The following is a 22448-nucleotide window of genomic DNA, read 5'->3' on the forward strand; positions in this document are numbered from 1 at the left end:
CAGTATGCCTCAGATCTCTTCTGAATGCGGGAAAAGCTTATATGTATACATGTTCCTGGCCTTTATATGAAACTGAAACCAGGGGCAAAGAGCAGAAGCCCCAGGAACAGAGAGTGCCAGTCATTTCACACCAATTAGTAAAACACCTCTGCTGATGAATTTTGATCACTCTTAAACTGGTATATGTGGCACTGTAGGAGATAAAAAATTAGGCAATAGACTGTTTACTCAAGCTATTTCTTTCTCCAGGATTTTTAAAATCAGTCTCCTATCATGTGAAACTTAGGTGGTTAATAAAACAGTGTTTGCATAATTCCAAAGTACTCTAGTGAACAAAATTTAAATATTTGAAAAACTAAAATGTCGATAACAATAACCTCTCTACAAACACACACATGAATGACAAGAAAATTTCAAGTTATTGGAATTTCAATAAATAAGAAAATCTGTTCAGTTAAAACCAGATTCTTGCAGATGTGGTTGAGCAAATACAGTAAGATTTCTGGTGCAGTGGAAAAGACGATGGAAGTTAATCACCTTCATATTTTAAACAGCACATGACTGCATCTATGCAATAGCCTGGTTTCTACAACATTGTATTTTATTCCAATATATGTAAAAATGTATGTTAAAAGTTTAAAAAACAAGCTAACTTGACTATAAGACAATTTATTTAGTTAGTTAGTTAGTTCTTTAGTTGATATTTTATTATTATTTTGTTTCATATGGTAGGACAGCTAGACAAATTGATAAAATTTGCATGGTTTGTCTTTGTCTGCCCCTGGACATAATGAGAGATTGAATAGATCTCAAAACACTAGTGTTTACATAATAAACTATAATTAAAGAATCAGTGTAGTGAGAAAAGATCCTTTAATAAAGACAAATAGTTAATTATTTACATTAAAACCTTCACATAAATAGCTATAGTGTCATAAACTGGAAATCCATCGCCAACGTCCTGTTAGAGTAGCCAAAATAAATAATTTCTTTGGTAAATCTGGATTATGATTGTTACTGACTTACAGAATAGAACAACGCTGGAAAGCACATAACTTTTAACTTGATCACTTTTTATATTTTGTATATAATCAAGCAAAAGGGAGCAAAAAAGGTGAAACAGCTGTGGTGAAAGGGAGGAGGAAATCATTACTCCTCTTTAAAATCCAGTAAATTCTTTTCTCATTCACACTGATAAACCTTGGTATCATCCCATCAGCTCCTGAGACCTTTTCTCATTTTACATCTTTGTAAACTAGCAACGGAATCTGGCAGATGTTCATATATTCTGATTACCTCTTGCTAACCCACAGGAACAATACATTTTCATCCTCTCAAACTTGTTTAGAAAATTTGGAGGCTACATAGGCAGATCATCCAGATAAAAGTGTAACAGAAAGCACAGAGACAGTGTGATGGAGAATTCCCAGTGCAAAAGCAGATAAGGACAGTTTCAGCTGTAAGTATGTACAATGCCACCTAATTTATGGGCAACTCCAGTTTCTACTGATTGAAACAACCAGAAAAAAATTGCTGATTCAAAACCAGAGTCACGGGCCACTGGAAAAAATCTGCTTTGTGGTGATTTGGTAACAGGTGTTACAGACCTAGATAAATGGACTTCATGCTCCTGACTGACTTCCCAAGGAGAGTTTTCAAGAAGCTACTGCTCAAGGTAGAATTTTAGCACTAAAATAAAAGCATGAAGTCTTTATTTTTTTATTTTTTTTTTCCTGGTTGTTTCTCTGATTCTAAGTCTCAAAGGTAGAGAGACACAGTAATATGGGACAGATTTCAGAGGCAGGTTGCAGAAGTGGCTTATGGCTTTACAAGGGACAGTGACAGTAACTGAAATGGAAGTTTTAAGATTAAAAAGGCCTTTATGGCAGAAATCTTGGAAAGAACAGACAAAAAGACAGGATTCATACCAAATGCTAAGGGAAATGCCTTGTAACTTGGAAGACTTTAGTGATGAAAAAATATGCCTTTGAAGAGCAGCAGCAGCACAGGCATTCAACACCAAAAAACATATAGAGGAAGCTATGGTATTTCCAGGAAGGACTTCCCCTTCTTACAACCTTTGGTTTCTTACCCTTCTCCTACAGATGGAAGATCATACCAAGAAGAGGAATTTATCAGTAGTCCTAAATTACTTTTCAGAAAAAATTAACCAGACAAAAGGTAGATTATAATAGACAAACTGGAAATAATATAAATCAGTGTGATGGACAGTAGGCCTGTTAGTTTTGTATATGCCAAATGACAAATCTGCTGAATCCAGATTGTTCATTTTATTCATCAAAAGTGCATAATAGTTTGTTATTTCTCTTCCTTACTCAAAGGCAAACAATCTTCAGGTCAGCTATCAGCCAATCTGTTTACTGACTGATCAAGAAAGTTATTTCCTCAGATTTAGTATTTTTGTATACTTTTAACACAACCATTTGTGCCACCACTACTATTTCCTTGTTTGTTTTCATTATGAGAATACTGTTCTTACGTAAAGTACTGCAAAACTGTGTTTACCTATAATCCTGCTTGATTTTTCCAGAAACAGAACATTAGTCCTTTGTGTAATTTCCTCTCTGAGAACCATTCAAACTTTTCTTTCAATTATTTACAACAGGAGCACTGGAAAGATTCAACTGTAGCCTTGTGATGGTTAAGAGCTCTTATCACAGAGCTACCATACTGTTGCGAATAATTGCCTTTGTAATGTCAGAAGAATCATGGTTAACCAACGTTCATTTCCCAAGAGAACCAGTGATAAATGTCATTAACTTAGAAAATGCCTGACAGTTTGTCCAAACAATCTGACAACTATGATCTGGAACTGTAACAGATGGATGCCAGAAGTTCATAAAATGAACAGTATGGAAAAGGATCTATGCTACAATAAAAGCAGAATAAGTACAGCGGTTATTAAAATACGTCAAACTTTCTATGCACTACCTTCCTCCCAGAAGCAGGAAAGCACTGACGCTCTAGCTTCTTCTTTTCACAGACTATGTTTACGCTCTTGATCTTACGCACTTAGTTATTTTATATCTGTCTTGACGGCAATAATAAATAAATAAATAAATAATGAAATTTAATATTAGTAATAATAATAAACAACTTTGTTTTGTTTTGTTTTGTTTTGTTTTTTTCTGTGCTTGTTCGTTCAATAGAATAGTTGAACACAGCTGAAAACTCCTTTCAAGATAGTCTACCATGTTCACCAGCCACGCCGTAGCTCACCTGGGATACTTTGTAGGTTGATAAACCTTCCTACAGTTTCTATCCCAAATTCTATTTTATTCCAGGTTCATAAGCTGTAGTCATTCAACACGCAAATTTCAATCATGTAACAAAATAAGTATATTTCACAGTTTTACAAGACCACCTACTTACTTTGAGAAAGTTTGGTTTTTTTTGAAAGACAAAGTTAAACTCTTGTTCACCACAAAGAATGAGTTTAAAAACCTGCTTCAAATATAATATACATCACATTGTTATTCCATTTCTTCCCTATTTCCTTTAAACATTCATTTTCAAGTATACTTTCCCATTCTGGTTCAAGATGCCTTCACAGTCCATTACATATAACCAGTGGAAATATTTAATCTTCTGTCAATTGGAAAGGTACTCCAGCTAATGACAAACAATGTGGAGAAGTTTCATGTTTTGTATAAAATCCTGAGTCAGTTCTTGCTGCTAACAAGCAATTCTCCCTGAAAAAAAAGGTCTGAATTTCAATGACTCAAGTTAATTTTCATGAACTGAAAAATACTTAAACAGTAGAAGGGTATAATGCTGCAAACCATTATTTATGAGAGAATATGTTTATTACTCTCTGATGGGCTATTTAAAGTGTTTATTAATGTTTACTAGGTGATATCCTAGAGGAGAAAAAGAGGTGGCTTTTCTGGGAAAATCATATTGAAAACAACTGCATACCTGTGCATTTGTCTGTAGCATATCTAAAACGCCAAGCACCACATTATGTAAGTTATAATAATAAGTGTGTTAGTGTGGTAACAGGAGATGTTTTAGCCACTTGTTTCACAAATTCTGTTAGTTGTTGTGCCGTGTCTTATCACAACTTCTCCCAACGTGTGGATTTTTCAAGATTAAAAATAATTTTGATATTTTTATTTTGCTTAAATGTGAATTGCTGTTTCTTCAGTGTGTTCTACAGAAACAAGCTGCCAGATCTGCAGAAAATTACAAAGGCTTCTGCTCACTACTTTAACGTTTCCTGCCACTACATAAACATTTCTTTTCAATTTCCTTAACTCCACAATATCTATATCAGAAACAGAATCCATAAAAAAAAAAAAAAATCTATTTTCAGTTGATTCCTTCTCTGTCCTTTTCTCATTACCATAACGAGGCATGAAAGGACAATTTAAAGGGATCTTTTATCAGACCTCGAGGCTCAGCATACTCTACAGAAAATAAGTAACAAGAAGCTTTTGAACAAAAATACTCTGAAAAGTGATACCCATGCTTTGGAGGACTGCAGTGTTTCTAAGAGGATATACAGATAGAATATATTCGTGTCCAAATTTCAGTTTACAGAGCTTTAACTTCTGTGACTATTTCTGCTAATCAAAATGTTATCAAAATCATCAGTCTGTTCTACTTAATTTAGACTAATTTAGGCACATTTTCAGAACACTTCAAATATTGATTTATAAAAGTTCTCTGCTAGTTCATTTCAAAATCATAATAATTAGTATGGCTAAATAGTTATCCTGTTGACTTCCTGCAACTCTCCAACAAATTCACATCTCATGAGGATAAGAATTTAATTCTTTTGCTTAGGGTGAACCCTCCTACAGCCAGTGAACAGGCACAGAAGAAAATGATTATAATGTGTTTTTGTATTTTCAAATAGTGGTTTTTTTTTTAGTATTCAAGTTTCATTGAATAGATTTCCACTTACACTACACCAAATTGTATTTCCACATATAACCAAAACGTTCACTTTGGAAATGCAGTAGTGAGTGTGATGATCTCTATTCAAGCTAACTCCAATCTGCAGAAGAGTTTACATTGACTGGATGGCAGATTTGGAAAACAAAACAGCCTATCACAGCAGTATTCTTACCTCTAGCAAACATGCATCCTCAGGGTAAACTAGCAGGTTATTTACCTGTAGCTGACCAATTTCATCACTCAAAATCCATGACACCTGGTTCTGCTATAAAGAGAACAGCAGCATCCAAGGAAGTCAATGAAGTATGTTAGGTAATATAAATGACAAACATTATCTAAATAACTTCACCCTAGTGAAAGAGAGGTAAGTTCCCTGGCTTCATGTTCTTTTGGGGTTTACAGCCTGCATTGAGACCTCCTCTAGCACAACAGATTCCTTCTGTGAAGAGGCACATGAGGTTTTATAATGGGGTTTAAGATGACAACTTCATACCCTTTAGGTATATAAAGTTATTTTTCTCATCCTTTATGGCCATGGTATGGACACCTCACACTAATCTTTCTTAAGAAACACTGCTCCTATAAGAATTTATAAGAATTTTAATTTTTTGCTTGCCCTCTCTTGACTGTTTCAAATAAATTCATATCTAACAGAAATTAAGTGCAACTCAGTGAAACAAAAAAATGAAGGATCAACTTTTCTCATGCTACTAGTGTCTTATAGAGACTACTCATAAACCTAAATCAAAAGGGAAATACGTCTGTCGCCCATCTTCCCCCAGCAGAAATCCGTGGAAAAATACCCGCTAAATTCAGTGAACAATACATCAGGTCTCAGCTGAATATACTCCCATATACGTATGTTTCCAGTTAAACCCAATACTTGCTTATGGACCAAGTACTGAATGGAAGGAATAGGTAACGTTAATATCCAATCAAACTTAGTCCCAACATCTAGATTGCAACCAAAAGCTAAGACTAAATTATGGTATTAGTACTTATCTGGCGCCACATGTTTTGATTTACATTAGGTTCAGATACTCATCAGCATGAGGGTTCTCAAGGCCTGAAGAAAGCTGGCAACACTCCTTCCCATACTCATTCTTGTTTGTGAAAACTTGTGGGAACCAAATATTTCAGGCCCTTGTGTGTATTTGCAGACTACTCTCAATGTACTGTTGATCACTATTTTGCACTTTTGGAGTCTGAGTGGATGACTGTGGCCAAACACAAAGCCCATGGCTTCAGCAAAGCTCTATGGATTAATTTATGTACTTCACTCCACCAAACAAAGCAGGATAAATCACCAACAGATGCTCTAATTTATCTATGTGGTTTCATACGCAAAGACACTGCAATAAATAAGGATGATCATCTGGAAATTCACTGAGTTCATAGAAACAAAAAGCCAAAACACAGAGAGCACCAGACCCATTTAGCTTTACCTGAAAAGGACACAGCCACAGTGACTCCAATCTACCTGTATACACCAGCTTTATCTCCACCTTTACCCTGGGTTTGAGAACCTATGTAGCACAATGTTAAACCAAGACTACACAAATTCTGTTTCTAGAAATAGGAAAAAAATTGGGTGCCCATAAGAAAAAGATGTCAGATTTAAATATGGTGACTCTCTTTAATCAAAATCCAGACCCACATGTCTACTAAAACTTTTAACAGACCCCACAGTTTCTGTTTGAAGGAAGGTTTCACACACACCTCTGTATTTTTTTTATTTTTTCCTTAAAATTTGAAAAGCAAATTGAAAAATTTGCATTTGAAAAGCAAAAAAAGTACAGTGAGAAAGGCTGTTGCTACAATACTGTAAAAGTAAAATAACTGTTTTGCCACAACAGCCTGCTATTTTACTGTTTGGTTTGTTTAATTGTTTTAATTTTTAGTCCAGCTTCTTGGTTAAAGAGATGAGAAATATTATGTAAGCATTCCAATTTATCCTGCCACAGAATTACAGTTCATTAAAATTACTCATTTTAATTATTCATTTACACCAATTTTTCTCCTTCACTGGGTTCTCAAATTGCCATTGTACAAATTATAAGGGCCCAAACTAGCTACTTGTTTTCCTACAAAACGTAACTCTAAATTTTGGTATTCTTATTTACTTTGAATAAAGCAGTAGTGTGAGATCTGTCCACCGAATTGATGAAAACTTACAGAGAAGCTAGTCTTCTTCTACAAGTGTGACAGAATCTGGCTTTAAATGCTTAAGTATTAGCATTTAATTCTCCTGTAGATAAATGACAGAGCAACATGAAGTCAATATAAATTAGATTATAAATCTGAGTTCTTTCAGTGATGCATTTAGCATTAGAGCCTAAATGTTATCCTGAACATCCTGAGTCAAACATTTATTATACCATCTATGAAACGTGAAAGAGCATTGAACCGAGAGTAGCACACTTTTCTTAAAGCTTTGACTGCAGAGTGTAAAAATAATAACAAACATTTGCAAAGTAGATTTCTTTAGACAGGCTTAAGCCAAGGATTTTTTATATACTTTACACTCCACTCTGGATTTTTGAGTGCAACCTTAACACAAAAAAAAAAAAAAAAAAAAAAAAGATAAAAAATAAAATAAAAACTTTTAAACCAATGGTTATTCACATGACACCATGTTAGGAGGTAAGTTCCCTAAGCCCCTTTTGCTTAATGAGTTGAGGTTGTACAGTAAGTTACAAGACTGCACAGAGGATGGATTATCATCTCCAACTGCTTCTGCTTGACTTTGATGACTTGGCTTCCCCAACATGAAGAGAGACATGGCACAAAAGACTGCCCTATTCTGCAAAGACATAACTGAAAGCAGCATTTGCAAAATAGGGTGAAACCTGATTTTCCTCTAAGCTGAGACATAAGGGAAATATCAGTTCCTATTATTGTTAGTTATGACTGCATCACACTGTCAAAACACAGCAGCACCATAGCCTTCAAACTGCAAAACCAACCAAACCAAAAAGCCACCACCCAAAATTATAGCACATGAAAATCACTGACTTCTCAAAAACACAGTGGCTAGCTGGCCAGTCTGCTATAGAAATCTGAAGGCTCATTCATTAAACAAAATTGCACAAGGCTACCATTCTTCCTTTATGAGTATATTGACCAGCAAATGATATTTTTCTGCCAGTGGAAAAATCTCTAATTTTTTAAGAAATAGTTGAGGTGAAAACAAAGCTGGTTCACTTTTTCCATAGAGCTGTGAAAACAAAAATCTTTGCCAGGTGAACTGAGAGTAAGCACTTGTTTGAATGGCTTTATTAAAAATTACAAGACAAAATGTGCAAACTGGGTTGCCTAAATTCATGTTTTGGCACTTAAAAAAGCCAGCAGCTTACAGGAATGTTTATCAACCAAGTGTTTCCCCTCAGTGAAACAGGAGTGATTTCTGTTCACCATTTGGGAAACTGAGAAGCTTACATCAGTGCCTGGATATGACTTTGGGTACTAGACCTTAGGTACCTAAATAGTTCTAATTTCAGAGGTTTCCAGTGGCATTGCTGCCTGCAGTTTATGTCAGATTCCTGCCATTGATCCACACTGCTAATGCTGTTGGCACTGTGCAGTGTTTTCCAGCCTTATTAGCCTTATTGCTTAACTCCTTGCTGAGACGGCTGTGCTCCATTTATGCTCTATTTTCTAAGTATCAGTTTATTTCCAACTCCCTTACAGGGAATTACCCTGATGGACAGTTACCCTGGAGCAACTATGTCATCTACCTGGACTTGTGAAAAGCATATGACACTATCCCACACAACATCCTTGACTCTAAATTGGTGAGACATGGATTTGATGAATGGACCACTTGGTGGGTAAGGAATTGGAAGGATGGTCACACTCAAATTATTGCAGTCAACAGTTTGATCAAAGTGAAGACCAGTGACAAGCAGCATTCCTCAGGAGTTGGTACTGGGGCCAGTGTTGCTTAATATTTTTGTCAATGACATGGACAGTGGAATCAAGCACACCCTCAGCAAGTTTGCCAGTGACACCAAGCTGTGCAGTGTGGTTGACATGCTGGAGGCAAGAGATGCCATCCAGAGGGACCTGGACAGGCTTGAGAGGTGGGGCCATGTGAACCTCATGAAGTTCAACAAGACCAAGTGCAAGGTCATGCACCTGGGTTGAGGCAACCCCAAGCACAAATACAGGCTGGGTGCAGAGAGCACCTTGAGAGCAGTTTTGAGGAGAGGGGCTTGGGGCTGTTGGCTGATGAGAAGCTTAACATGAGCCAGCAATGTGTGCTTGCAGCCCAGAAAGCCAACCATGTCCTGTGCTGCATGAAAAGGAGTGCAGACAGCAGGTCGAGGGAGGTGATTTTCCCCCTCTGCTCTGCTCTCATGAGACCAAACTTGGAGTACTGCATTCAGCTCTGCAGCCTTCAGCATAAGAAGGACATGGACCCCAGCATAAGAAGGCCAATGAGTAATGGCTTTATACTAAAAGAGGGCAGATTTAGATCATATATTCAAAAGAAATTCTTTACTGTGAGGGTGGTGAGACACTGGCACAGGCTGCCCAGAGAAGTTGTGGATGCCCCATCGCTGCAAGTATTCAAGGACAGGGCGGATGGGGCTTTGAGCAACCTGGTCTAGTGGGAGTTGTCCCTGCCCATGGGAGGGGGGCTGGAATAAGGTGATCTTTAAAGGTCCTTTCAAATTCAAACAATTCTATGGCTCTGTGAAATACTTAAGATGTAAACAGCATCAACATAAGGATGAAGCAATCATCTTAAATCATGTTCTGTCATGCAGTAGTACATGACAGAAGTTATCTCCCCCTGTACTCCCAAGGCACCCAATTACTCAGGCAAATCCTGGAAAGGCATAAGCAAAGTTGATATTTCTCTGGCAAGGTTTCTTCACAAAAAGAAAGGAGCGTAACCCTAACTTGAGCTAGACCTCCCTAGAGCCCCCAGTCATGGGGCTTGTCCTGTGCAGGCTCTTTATGAAAACAGTGCACCCTCTGCAATCTCCTCATGTACTCTGCAGCCTGCCTATGTGTACCCCCCACACTGCCTCATTTCATAGGCAGCAGAAGAAGGTTCAGTGACAAATTACAGTGAGACTTTTGATCATTATATTCTCAGATTTCACTGCAAGAATCACAGGCTTGAGGGGCATGAACCCTAGTCACTGCCACAGAAGCCAGGAGGAGATGGGAGGACTTTGGGCTGTTTTATGGCAATGTGGTCTGAGGTGGACACATAAGAAGTATTCAGGTATATTCAAAAATAAGATATTATTTTGCATCTAGTAGTTCTCCCCTGCGTATCTCAATGTATCTTACAAAAATGGTAAATATTTGGTAAACCTCTGCCTGTTTATAGCAGACTGGATGAGCATTACAAAATGGTAAGGATTTGGGCTTCTGAGACTGAGCAGAGATTAAACAGAGATTAAATATACTGTTCAAATGGAAATTCTAACTTCTTGTGAGTGCTTCAGGGAGTGCTACTCTGACAACCATAAAGTGAAAGTTTATGCTACTATTGTCCCCACTTCCTCTTCTGTGGCTAAGTAGAATGATTCCAACCCTGGGTCTCTCAGGTACATATCCTTCAAATCTACTTCATCCCAGCATTTAAAAATTGTACAAATACTGTGAATATATTTACACCATTAAAATGACAAATGAATCAAAACTGGTCACTCTTATTCTGACTTGCTCTTCACTTTGTCAAAGAGATGTCAGGAAGCAGGTGGAAAATGAGCATGCATATTTACTGCTCATGTCTCTAATTAAAGGTACTGTGCTGTGCAATGAAAAGTCCTTGAATAGACCCAGAAGCAAATTCTGTAAAGTGCTATCATCTGTTGAGTCACGCTGCTCCCAGAATGCATTAACTCTTATTCTCAGCATTAGATTAGACAAATAATGTGTACATGAACCCTATTCTAAAGGTAACTGCATTGCTTTAACCCCACACATGTCTGAATCTCATGTTAAACTAAATGCTGTACAGGTCTTGCTTTGACTCTCAGCACATTATATCTAAAACACACTATAGCACATAGGAAGTCAGTATTCATAGCAGGAGAGGCACAGGATTCTGATAGAAGACTGCTTACTGATTTTGGACAAATTTTATGTGCAATAAAGAGGATGAGCCAAGGAAGAGTAATAGCCAGTAAAAATATTCTAATACTATTTATTTCAGCTCCAGAAACTTTTTAATATAGTTTTATGTAGCTCTTTTTTTTTTTTTTTTTTTCTCCTCATATGGCTATGGTTAAAAGTCTCAGCTTTGTGCTTTGGTTTCAAGAGTAAAGCCAAATCTTTGGCTTGGCTCTACTTTCAAACTTTGGAGAAAAACAAGGGGAATGTGAATTAAAAATAAAAATGCTAATTCCACCCCACTTTCATCTCTGTTTTCAAAATGAAAAAGTTCTCTGAAGTTTATATAATGCTAAGTACAGTGTGATTGTGAAACACCCTTATGCTTTTGAAAGATAGAAAACTCCCTAGCATATTGAAAATCCCAGGTCATAATTTCTGGTCCTGTAAGCAGGAGCCATTCCACTGTACACAGGAGGGATCACCAACAGAAAAGTTGTATACACGGATCAATTTTAAAGGCTTCTTAAATGACACATGGTAGCAAAGTCAAAGGTTTTCTGAACAAGTAAAATTAAAATTTTAAAGTGTGACTAATTTAATCCTTTACAAAGCAGTGTCTTATGGTTAATCAGAAGTATCTTATGTCTGATCAGAAGATGATTAGTTTTAAGTGTTCGACTTACCACAAAAATGACCCATATCAATGGAAAAAGCCTTACACAAATACTTCTCAACAATTTATTGTGTGTGAGAATAAAAAGCTTCAGAAAGTGTTATTTTTTGGAATGTTTGCTTAGTATATTTCCCACAAATATTGCCATCCCTTTCAGAACTATTCCCCACACACACACTCATGCATATCTACCTCAAGCCTCATTTATTTTGGAGCTCTTTATGACAAACAGAGAAAATCCAAAGGATAGGCTTTGGCAGAACTGTTCAAATAAAACAGATTCTAAATATTTAACTTTTCTAGATAACCAGCATCACAGGAAACAGCAATGTTGGCATTCAGTCACCTAATAAGGAAACGTTTTTATTATAGCTTGTGTGAAGAAAGTTCTGCTGTTCTTTCTACATATCGTATGCTTTGTTTTCTTTTTACTTTGTTACTTGATGCTTGAAAATAATGCAAAATGAAGCACAGTGCATGATGCTTCCAGGAGGCTGTGAAGCTGCTGTAACTGGAGCTATCGCTGATTAAATCTGTCTATAAAGCATTCTGGGCCAAACCAATCAACCACTGGCATAATTAATTAAGTCCAAAAGGGCCTGTAGTGGGACTGTTTTCATCCATCAGGAGAAACAAACACAGGCTAATGTGGAGTGGACAAGCCTGTGTATTTACAAACCTGTTTTCCACGTGTCACTGTTGTGAATAACTGTGGCACAATCCCACAGTAACTGGCACATAATTTTGGCTCATGTAAGTAGGTTCATTTAAATAGGGATAACGCAGGGGTAAGTTTTTATATAGGCTCTCTTTTACACCAAAGTCATGGTTATCCTTTCTCTTTATCTGTGCTCTACATACATATTTATTGCAACCATACAATGGCAGGTACAGTTTGCAGAAAGACAGGGAACAATCTCTGAAGTTCCAAATCAGTTGAAAGGAAAAAAAAAGAGTGAAAACCCAATGGCACGATTGACATGATTGGAACAAAGAAAACAAAAAAAAAATAACAAAAGGCAGGAAGTCTAGATGCAAAATCGAAACTGAGAAAAAGGAGTTAGGCTGTGGCTTTTCATTTACAGAAATGCTACTATTTCCACTGGTCTGCTTATTTTTCTTGATTTCCACCTCTTATACTATATTAGTCCGTAAAGCTCCTGACTGTATTCAGCTGACCTGCACTAGACACTATCTCAAGCATATCTCTGCTGAAACCTTTGCTTCTGTTGGCACTGATCTGTCCAGACTACAGCAGGCCTCCCAGAAGCAGAGTCAGGGTTAGAGCCCTGGAGCCACTGGCTAGCTGCCATGAATGTAAGCAATCAAGCCACGCTGTCTCTGTGCTGTAGCTGACGTCAGATGCTTTCATATACAATGCTTTGTAGGCTGCTCACATCTCCCCAGTGACATCCTGAGGAAGTAAAATTGGCACAGAATATAGGCCAAGAATGTAATAACACTAGTCATTCAGACTAACACCATTGATGTTCTGACACTTGCAGTGAGTTTTATTTAAAAAACAGAAGATTCCTTCCCAAGAAAAACAACAAACAAAAACCCTTACAGCCTTGATTATGGATAATGCTGATAGTGGATAATGATTGATTGTGGATAATGCTATAACAATAAGCACGTACTCCACTAGCTTCAGGATCAAACACCTAGTTTGGCATCCTTCTAGTATGCAGTATGGATACCACAACTGCTGCACAACTCCTGATCCCACAACTGAATAAGGTACTCCTGAAATGGTCTCTGACATCTTACGTAGACAGATAATGACACTTTTCTACGTTTATTCCATCTAGGAGTCAAAGTATCTCTCCTATCCATTGCACTGCACTATTCAGGTGGTTGCTCATAAGACCTATCAGCTTGTTTTTGATTGCAAACTTGTAGCATGACCTACATCCATGACCTACCTATTCCATGGTATCCACTCTTGCCTTTAGCTGCAACAGTCAAAAAGAGAAGGTAGAAGAATAGAAAGATGAGAAATCTGTTTTGGAGGAGAACCCCAAAACAGCAGCATTTGAGATTGAAGAATGATGCCTGGGCAAAAATGGAGAAATTCACAGTGAAGTTGTGGGTGGAATCCCTGCCTATGGCAGGAGGGTGGAGTTAGATGATCTTTAAGGTCCCTCCAAACCCTATGATCCTAGGATTCTATGATTCAAGATCAGCTATTCACAGAAGACAAAACAGGCAGCAAAGAAAGGACTGGAAGCAAAACAGTAGATTCTAATTGTTTAACCAATGGTGAGGATAATTAATTATACTAGAGATAACAAAGATGATGAAAAATTTTCATAACATTCCAATAAAGATAGATAATGAAAAACAACAAATTAAGCTTAAAGGTAGTATTCTGACCCACAAATTTTCTTACTCACTTGTAATAGGGAAAAAAAGATCCTAAACAAGGGATGTTCTATACAAAAGTGACACAGGCTCATTTTGAAAAACATATAGAAAATGTAACTGCACCACAACATCCTTGAGGCTAGCACTATTGTTACTTATGTGATATTATATATGCTGCATTGTCAGCAGCTACATCAAACCATAAACATCACAAAGCCTTCTTAGATGCTTGTTACTATACAAAATCCATGAAACTAAAGTTAAGCACCAACCCCTGATGATTAGAGGCTCAGGAGCAATAGTGAGTCTCTGCACAACTAGACCCTTATACGGCTCCTCATCACACTGTCTTCTCCTTTGCAGATTTGCAAAGTTTTCTACATATCCCATGTGCTGGATAAATCACATACAACTAACATAACAAACTTCCATTCTTCTTTGGCTCTTTGCCACTAGTATGATGAGAATTATTGACTATTGTTAACCTTGAGTCTCCCTAAAAACATGGGACCAGACAGGAAACCGTAAGTTCTGACGCAGTTACCTCCACTCATGCTGATGTTAGCAGCAACTATGTGGTATTGTTAACAGGATTAAGGACTTCTTTTAAAGAAAGTCACAATACCATTAACAAAGTCTTCTAAAAAATACACAAGGCTGTTCCTGAATATTCAATACTCCCGAATAAGACTTCAGTGTACCAAAATCACCTCGTCTACAGAGAATAAAGTTGTACAGCAAAGCAACAAAGAGAAAATACTAGGCTTTGTTCACTCTTTCAGCTGGCAATGCAAGTGGACTATCAGCTCTTCCGCTGACAGTACATCCATTAAAGTCGAGAGGAATTCCAGCTATGCAATAGCAGCCGTATTGGGGTAGACCATCCTTTTATCAATGATCTGGCAGACAGATATATCACATACTAGCTACTAAATGAAATGAGTAGGCACTGTATTTCCAAGACAGGGAATAATAACATCAACAGTCCTGTACCACTAATGTCCCAATTTAGAGGGGGAAAAAAAATATAGGCCTGATTCCTGATTCTCTTCTCTCCTCATCACGCTCCCAGTGGCATTGCCCATCTGGCTACGGTGGAGTTACTCCTATGTACACTTGTCTAAGTAAAAAGATGCTTCATGCCTGCTAAAACTAAAGCATATCCTCCTACAGTCATTTGCTATTATTATAATGAAACATTTAGTTTAAGGGATGAAGTACAGGATGTGTGACTACATTAGAAGTCATACTTGGGATGTTGGTAGAGAAAGAGAAAAGTGACCTTTCAAACCACTGACATTTATACTGATATTTTTGGCTTTGCTGCTTCCCTGTTGAATCAACCCAGAGGCACTAAAAATAATGCCCTAAAAATGATTTTAAACTGTTTTTTAAAACCTGATTAGAAACTGCGACAACACTAAGATCATAAGTCTTGTAAGCTAGGCAGGACTTGGCCTTTATTCGGCCAAACAGGAGGGCAATGAGAATAACTCTTTCGTTACCTTTTTCAGGCCTGTAACAGCTATCAAGATTATGGCTTCAGCTAGACAGTCAGAGATTTGGAAAAAACAGACAGGAAATGTCCAAGATCAAAGTACTTACATATCTTCTCTCCGAACCAGTTATGTAAGTAAAGCAGAAAGGGTCCCCACCTCCTTGCCAGCCAGAGTAATTGGTCACAGTGCTTTTGTGCAAGCAGGGTGAGCTGTATGATGACAAAGTGTGATGGACATGAACCTCTACAACTAATCACAGCTCTGCCTCTGTTAGGAGTCTACATTGTAATGGAGTCTGTGGGTAGATTTATTAAATAACAGGGAAACATAATCAGATAGGATCCACCCTGTACATCAGTGGAAGCTTTCCTCAACACAAATCTGAAGATTTGGCCTAGTGACTGAGGGGGAGAACTGCAGACCCTCGACCTATGATTTGAACCTGAACAGGTCTTGCAACCTTGAACTAATTTCTGCTTTCTTGCAAAAACTGTATCTCAGTTTCTGGAGGCACAAGTGGATTTAACTTGACTTTATACTCCTCTGCTCCCAGATGAAACACCAATCAGTCTGATGCACTGCTCTAACTAGGTGCACTTGGAAACAATTCAAGGATATTTCAGGTCATTACCTGTCATGTAAACACAGAAGCATCCTCCTGAACAACAACAACAACAAAAAATCCTTTCTGCTCATCACAGGGGACAGGATATTGTAGAAGATACTGTGCTAAAGGAACCTAACTACATATTAGCTTTATGGCTGCCTCAGTGCACATGGAGCCTAGGGTGAAAAAGTGAGGAGGGATGAAACCATGATTTCTAAAGTAGTCACAGATACCACAGATCATTCCTTGAACTAAACTGCTCAGTGTTTTAATAGCAAATGACCATAGGACAGGCTGGTTTGGTTTCAGTGGGGACAAAGCCTCTTTTCACTCACACCGATGCACGTAATGAAACCACTGCAGTCAGAAGGGGAATGCCACTGGAAGCTTGATGAGGAGAGAGGAAAAAGTAAGGAAGTCATCTATTCAGTCACCTTATTTGCTTGCGTAATATCACCAGCTCTTCCAGAAAAGAAAAGAACCCCTAATTCATTCTGGTAGGAAGAGAAAGCCTCTTGGTTTTGGTTCCAAATGTGTGTTGCAAAACAGGGACATGTCCAAATGGATTCTGATAATGGTTTAAAACATAAAGATTTGAGGACATTATGTATTTATTATGCATTACAGTCCAACAAAAGCTACATTTAAGCAGTCATCAAAATAGAGGACAATAAAAGTCCTTCCATTTTGATAAGCTGTCTTTACTCACTGAGGGATGGCAAAAATGGTAAGTTTAAATAGCACTGGAAAACAATGGAACAAGGTAACTCACTGTTTTAAGTGTTGATAACAATTTTTTCATAGCTTGTTATGTTTCATTATGACTGCCTGATGGAAAACCAGGTATTTGAATTAAAATGTTCTTTATGAAAAGCATTTACTTTTCATTAAAAAAAAAAAAAAAAGTGATTTTCAATGAGAACGGAACAAAAACAAAAACCCAAAACAATTGTTTCTTTGTGTGGAACTTCCCAGGGAACCACATGATCCAAGATGTCTATAACTCCTCTAAGGCATCTCTGCATCTTTTCTAAAGGGAGACTGTTATATCCTGATGTGTAGTAAACCTGGAGACCCCAGCACCACCAAAAATATATATATATATATATATATTTATTCAAAATCACAATTTTGCGTTTTGTGACAAAACAAACTGTTCAGCTATTTGAAGGTATGCTTTTATGATTTGAATTTTCAACTTGTAAATATATTTTTTAGCTAAAATGTGCATTTAAAAAAAAAAAAAAAGTGCCCTAAGAAGTCAGATTATTTCCAAAGAAGGCTGAGTTTTCAGCTAGTTTGGGATATTTAGCTTAGCTCTCTTTTTCTCTTGTGTTTTGTAACACTCCAAGAGAATCTAAGATCTAAAATTTAATTTACAGCCTTAATCTTATTTAAACACAGTTTTATTTGTGGTTGAATGCAGATACTTGGCCTGCTGCTCTTAAACTAAAACAGGTATTAAAAATAGCTTAATGAAAAACAGTGGTCTGTCTCTTCAACCACTGCTTCTTCTCCAGTAACACAGAAATCTAATGCATTATGGCAACAATACCTAATGCTATTTCTCAGCAGTGCAGAGTACAGGAAAAACATGGTGTCTAGCATTTATCTGGAATAGTCTATTAGAGAGAGGACAGAGCATGACAGACAGAGTGGAGTGAAGAGGGAAGCAAGCCAGTCGTAATATGATACTTGAGGTATATACAGCACCTTATAGATTAAAAGATCTCAAAGTAGTTTGATGTACTTTAATAATGCAATTTGACTGGAACAAGTTCTCTCATGCCAAATATGACCCTTGGTGTAGCTTTGCTTGGAAAAGAGATTCAACACCAGTCACAAACAGAAAAGCATTGCATAAGAGCATGCTTGGGGAACGGATCCATGGATGATGGCATCAACCTGGGCCCTTAAGTGCCTATAAAAGTAGATGCTTTAGACAAGTCTTGTTCTGATATAATAGCTGAATTGCAGATGCATGGCCAGCACACAGGTTTTGAGGTGAATTCTACTCCTCCCACAAAATTCCCTGTAGAAGCTGAATTTCTTTTGCTTTTATACCAAATGGAAAATACTAGCATTAGTGATGAATCCTCAGAAATTGTTTCAAGCATTAAAAAAGGAAAAGGGCAATAATTTAGTTTGAAAATAATTAAGCAGTTCATGAACTGTAGCACAAGCTGTCAATCTTTTCAGGATTTTTGTTCAGACATACTTGGCTTGGCAAATAAGAAAGTTGGAAGTTATACGTGATAAATGATCTCACTAAAAATCCCTCCAAATTTAAACCACTGTGACTGCCCTTAACTTGATCTACAAGGGAACATCTAGAAATGAATTTAGCCTGTCAGAAACATAGATGTCAGGAAAACTTGGCTACAACTGCCAGGGCTGATTCATGTTACATGGCTACCAGTCCTTTTATAGGCAGTATTTCCATTAAAGAATTTCCATTAACAGCAGTTAAAGCTCTTTTGTACAGAACAGCCAGAACATACAGAATTGCACATTCACATAAGATATTAACAATGGTGTATCTTGTTGTGAATGTTTTGGGCTTTTTTAAAACATTTTTTTTCACTCAATTAATGGTACAGTTAGCCACTTGACTGATCCATTTGGAAGAAAGTGAAAACTGTTTTCCTCAGAACAGTCTAATCTGCTTTATAAAACCAGAATAATCTTGCCAGAATACTGGATCACTTTGATTAAAATTAGAATTGAAACTTAAAATTTTGTTATACCGTAAGGTTAGTGTTTTCTAGAGGTTTTCGTCTCAGAGATGAGCACGTATGGAGTTTTTAGTCTTGCAAAATGTGGTAGAATTCCATGAATATACTTAGAGCAATGGAATAACTTTCTTTACCTTCTGTATTCCAAACAGGGTTTCTTCTTGTTCAAGAGCATAACCACAAATTTACTAAAGTTTTGAAAAGATGACTCTCAGGGTTCTCTGACTTTGCTTGCATCTCTTTCATTTGTTTTGTTTTGTGCGTTGTTTTTTTTGTTGTTTTGTTGGTTTATTTTTAACCACTTCAACCTCAAGAGTATTGTATTCTTCATATTTCAGCAAAAATCAAGACAATTGTTTTGAAGCCATTTTGTAGGTTGAAATGCCTAATTCTATGTGCTCACGCCTGTCTCAAGAAAATGCAAGCGAATCAATAAAAAGTTGGCCTCCACCACACCAACAAAGGTATGCAAATCTTACTGTCTGTGCCCATTGCTTCAAGGGTTATTGACTGTGAGGAGTCAGGGAAAGGAAGGTACCTCTGCATATAGCTTGAACAGCATTTTCTCTTAATTATATGATTATTGGGATGATGATGGAAAGCCTGTCATCTCTTGCTGTTGACCCTTATGGACTTCTAGTTGCCTGAAAAATTTGGAAACCACTTAAAGGCTTATCTTATACATATACTGCCCAGCAATCATAGCACAGCCAAAGCCAGATCCAGACTCTCTAGGCTGGAAGATTTATCCATTTCCCAGAAAGATTATGTCTTTAGATATGATCTAGTCCAGCGTGTTTCTCTGCATTAACATGATTTACTTATTTTCTATTTTTTTTTCCTCTTTTGTTAAAATATAGACTGTTAGCCTGATGTCCAATATTGGATTTATGGAGCTTATTGATGTTTTTATGATTATGCAATCTGATGTCTGGTAAACTGTGGAAAGCTATGTGTAGGTGGGGGAGTGCATGTCTGAAAATTAAAGGAGAACTTCAGACATGACTGTTGTGTCATTTACTTTCTGCAGAAAGTAATATGATATAATTAAAAATGGGGAAGATTAGTATCTTTTGGCATCAAATTTTAATACATGCAGTAAAATAAAAATTATCAACCTTGCATAAAGCAGATTTATTTTATTTTTTTTTTTCACAGTGGGGGTCCAATAAAACCCTGGAACATCCAGAGCATAAAGAACATCAACTGGATGTAAAACAGAACTCTACTTTTTAATGGTTTAAGATGGGAGGATCTTTCCCTGCAGTGGGAGTAAAAAACTGAAAATGCCAGAACTTAATGTTTATAAAAGTTTTGTACTAATATGTAAAATTAAAATAAAGATAAATGAAAAAGCTTGTAAAAAGGATTATTAAAGATATGACAGTACTATTACAAATATGATCCAGCAGCCTGGAAATTAAGAATGTATTGTAATATACAAGCACTGTGGGGTGGTCTGGAGAAGTTTATCTTTTTGGAACAGGCTGAAAGAACAGACAGAAAACAGTAATTTTCCTTTACCAATTTAGGTCTTGAAAAAATGAAGCAGAAAAGTAGGAAGAAGAAGAGGAGGAGGAGAAAGAAGAGAAGGAGGAGGAGAAAGAAGAGAAGGAGAAACAAGAAGAACAAGAAGAAGAGGAAGAAGAAGAAAGAAGAAGAAAGAAGACAGCAATCAAAATGAAACAGAGCAAAGGAGGACCTGAAGATGATGAAGAAGATGAAGAATACTGTTTTCTCCTTCTGTAATTACTAAATCAAAACTAGGATTCATTAAAGACTGCTTCTGAAAAGTAAGAAAAAATTCACCATTAAGAACTATGTCTACCATTTACTGCTTGGCCCCAGTGGTGTGGACAATCATGAGTTCCAAAGCCACCAGTTTTTCAGCTGCCAGGGAGTATCTCGAAACCATCTCCTAAAGAATTCTGTTCTGAAACTGTTTTGATTCTTGACAGAAAAATAGCAAAAAATGGAGGAGGAAAAAAATAAAATAAAAAATAAAAAGACAGAACTACTTCCTAGTCTTCAAAAGATTTAAAACTAATACAATAAGTGATATATTGAGACGTGACAGTATCTCTCATTTCTCCATCCCAACAGTTTCTTAACAATGCTGTTTTTATAGTAAAATGCAAACCAAAAATTATAGTTCACTCCAAATAATTGTGTTCATTCAGGAACTCTAAAACAAACATTTAGTGAGTTAGCAACCAGAGACAATCCAGAGAGTCTGAGGAGGTTATAATACCGTTAGCCTGGAAGCTTCCAGTCTTCAGCTATATCATGTTTTCTTACTCAACATCCTCACACTTTCATCACTTTTTATCTTCCATGCACAACTTTTTGGAATAACAGGACAAACAACATATATTCTACCAGCTGATGTCTTCCAACACCCACAAGTTTCACAAGACCTAAAAGCCAGGCGTGTGGCCATCACAAAACATTCATATTTCATCTGTAGATGTCATACTGAAAATGCCAGTGCCTTTTCTTGTATAGGGAATTAACTCACAAATAAGCCCAAGTTATACAGTTCACATTAATACCTGGATGTCAACTTGTCCAAAGCTGGGCAGAGACTGCCAGTGGGGATTAAACTAATTTGTAATGGACTGAGCTACCATTGCCAGAATTCTTGTGTGGACTTACTAGCAAATTGATATGTTTGAAAACTTATTTAAAATCAATGGCTTTGCCCTCTGCTTACCTTTCATGGCTTGAATTTGGGTACTTTGGGCTCAATTCAATGTCATTCCAGGTTCTCTGCACTATCAAACCTACATGCCAGAAGAGAACAGACTTCCTTTTTTTTTTTTTTTTTTTTTTATCTCCCAGTCCATGCAGATATCTCAGATAGTCTAGACACATGAAAAGGATTTAGATGCCTATGTTTTAGCATCTTATTCCCATGTTATTCATTTCTCCAGCAACAGCTATGGCTGTATTTACAATGCAGTCTGGGAATGTAAGTCCCATATTTGGGTGTGGCTGATTCCTTCACCAACCATCGCAAAGAAATGCTGTCATTAAGACTGAAATTAGGTGATAACAGGGAAGAAATTCTTTAATTCTGTGGTTTGCCATGAATGAACCACTCCCAATCAGGCTATTTTCCTGTGCAAATCTACTTGATATATTCATTTAAACACAATTTCTGTGTCCAGCACAGGTGTAAAAGCATTCAGAGTGGGTATACCTCTTTGCTCATATCTGTACATATTGCTCTAGAGTCCTCACCTCCCCCTCGTTTCATGATGAATACAAGCAAAGTTGAGAACAGAATATTGGCCAGGCTACTGCACACTAGCACACAACTTGCTAGGAATCTCAGCTTTAAAAAGGGAAGCAACAAACTTTTACGACACTCTCTTCCCCCTCTTGCCTGTGTTCTTTTCTCTATCTTTTTTTTTTCTTTTTGTATGTGTGTGTGTGCATGTGATAACCTTTTAATCCTAACTGGATTAATACCTCAAATCTTCAGATTGGAAATTTAGACTAATTCAAAATAGTTTTAGAAAACTTCTAACTAGCTTGTAAATACATTTGTAACCAGGAATGTG

The 22448-nt window shown here is 37.0% G+C and overlaps 1 protein-coding gene across 2 annotated transcripts in view; it reads right to left on the reverse strand.

Moving 5' to 3' along the window:
* The window catches only part of SMOC2 (SPARC related modular calcium binding 2), a 145336-nt gene that overhangs the window by 44055 nt on the left and 78833 nt on the right, over positions 1-22448 (reverse strand). The window lies entirely within an intron of this gene.

The sequence above is a fragment of the Netta rufina genome, assembly GCF_964035555.1.
Source record: "Netta rufina genome assembly, chromosome: 3".
NCBI lineage: Eukaryota > Metazoa > Chordata > Aves > Anseriformes > Anatidae > Netta > Netta rufina.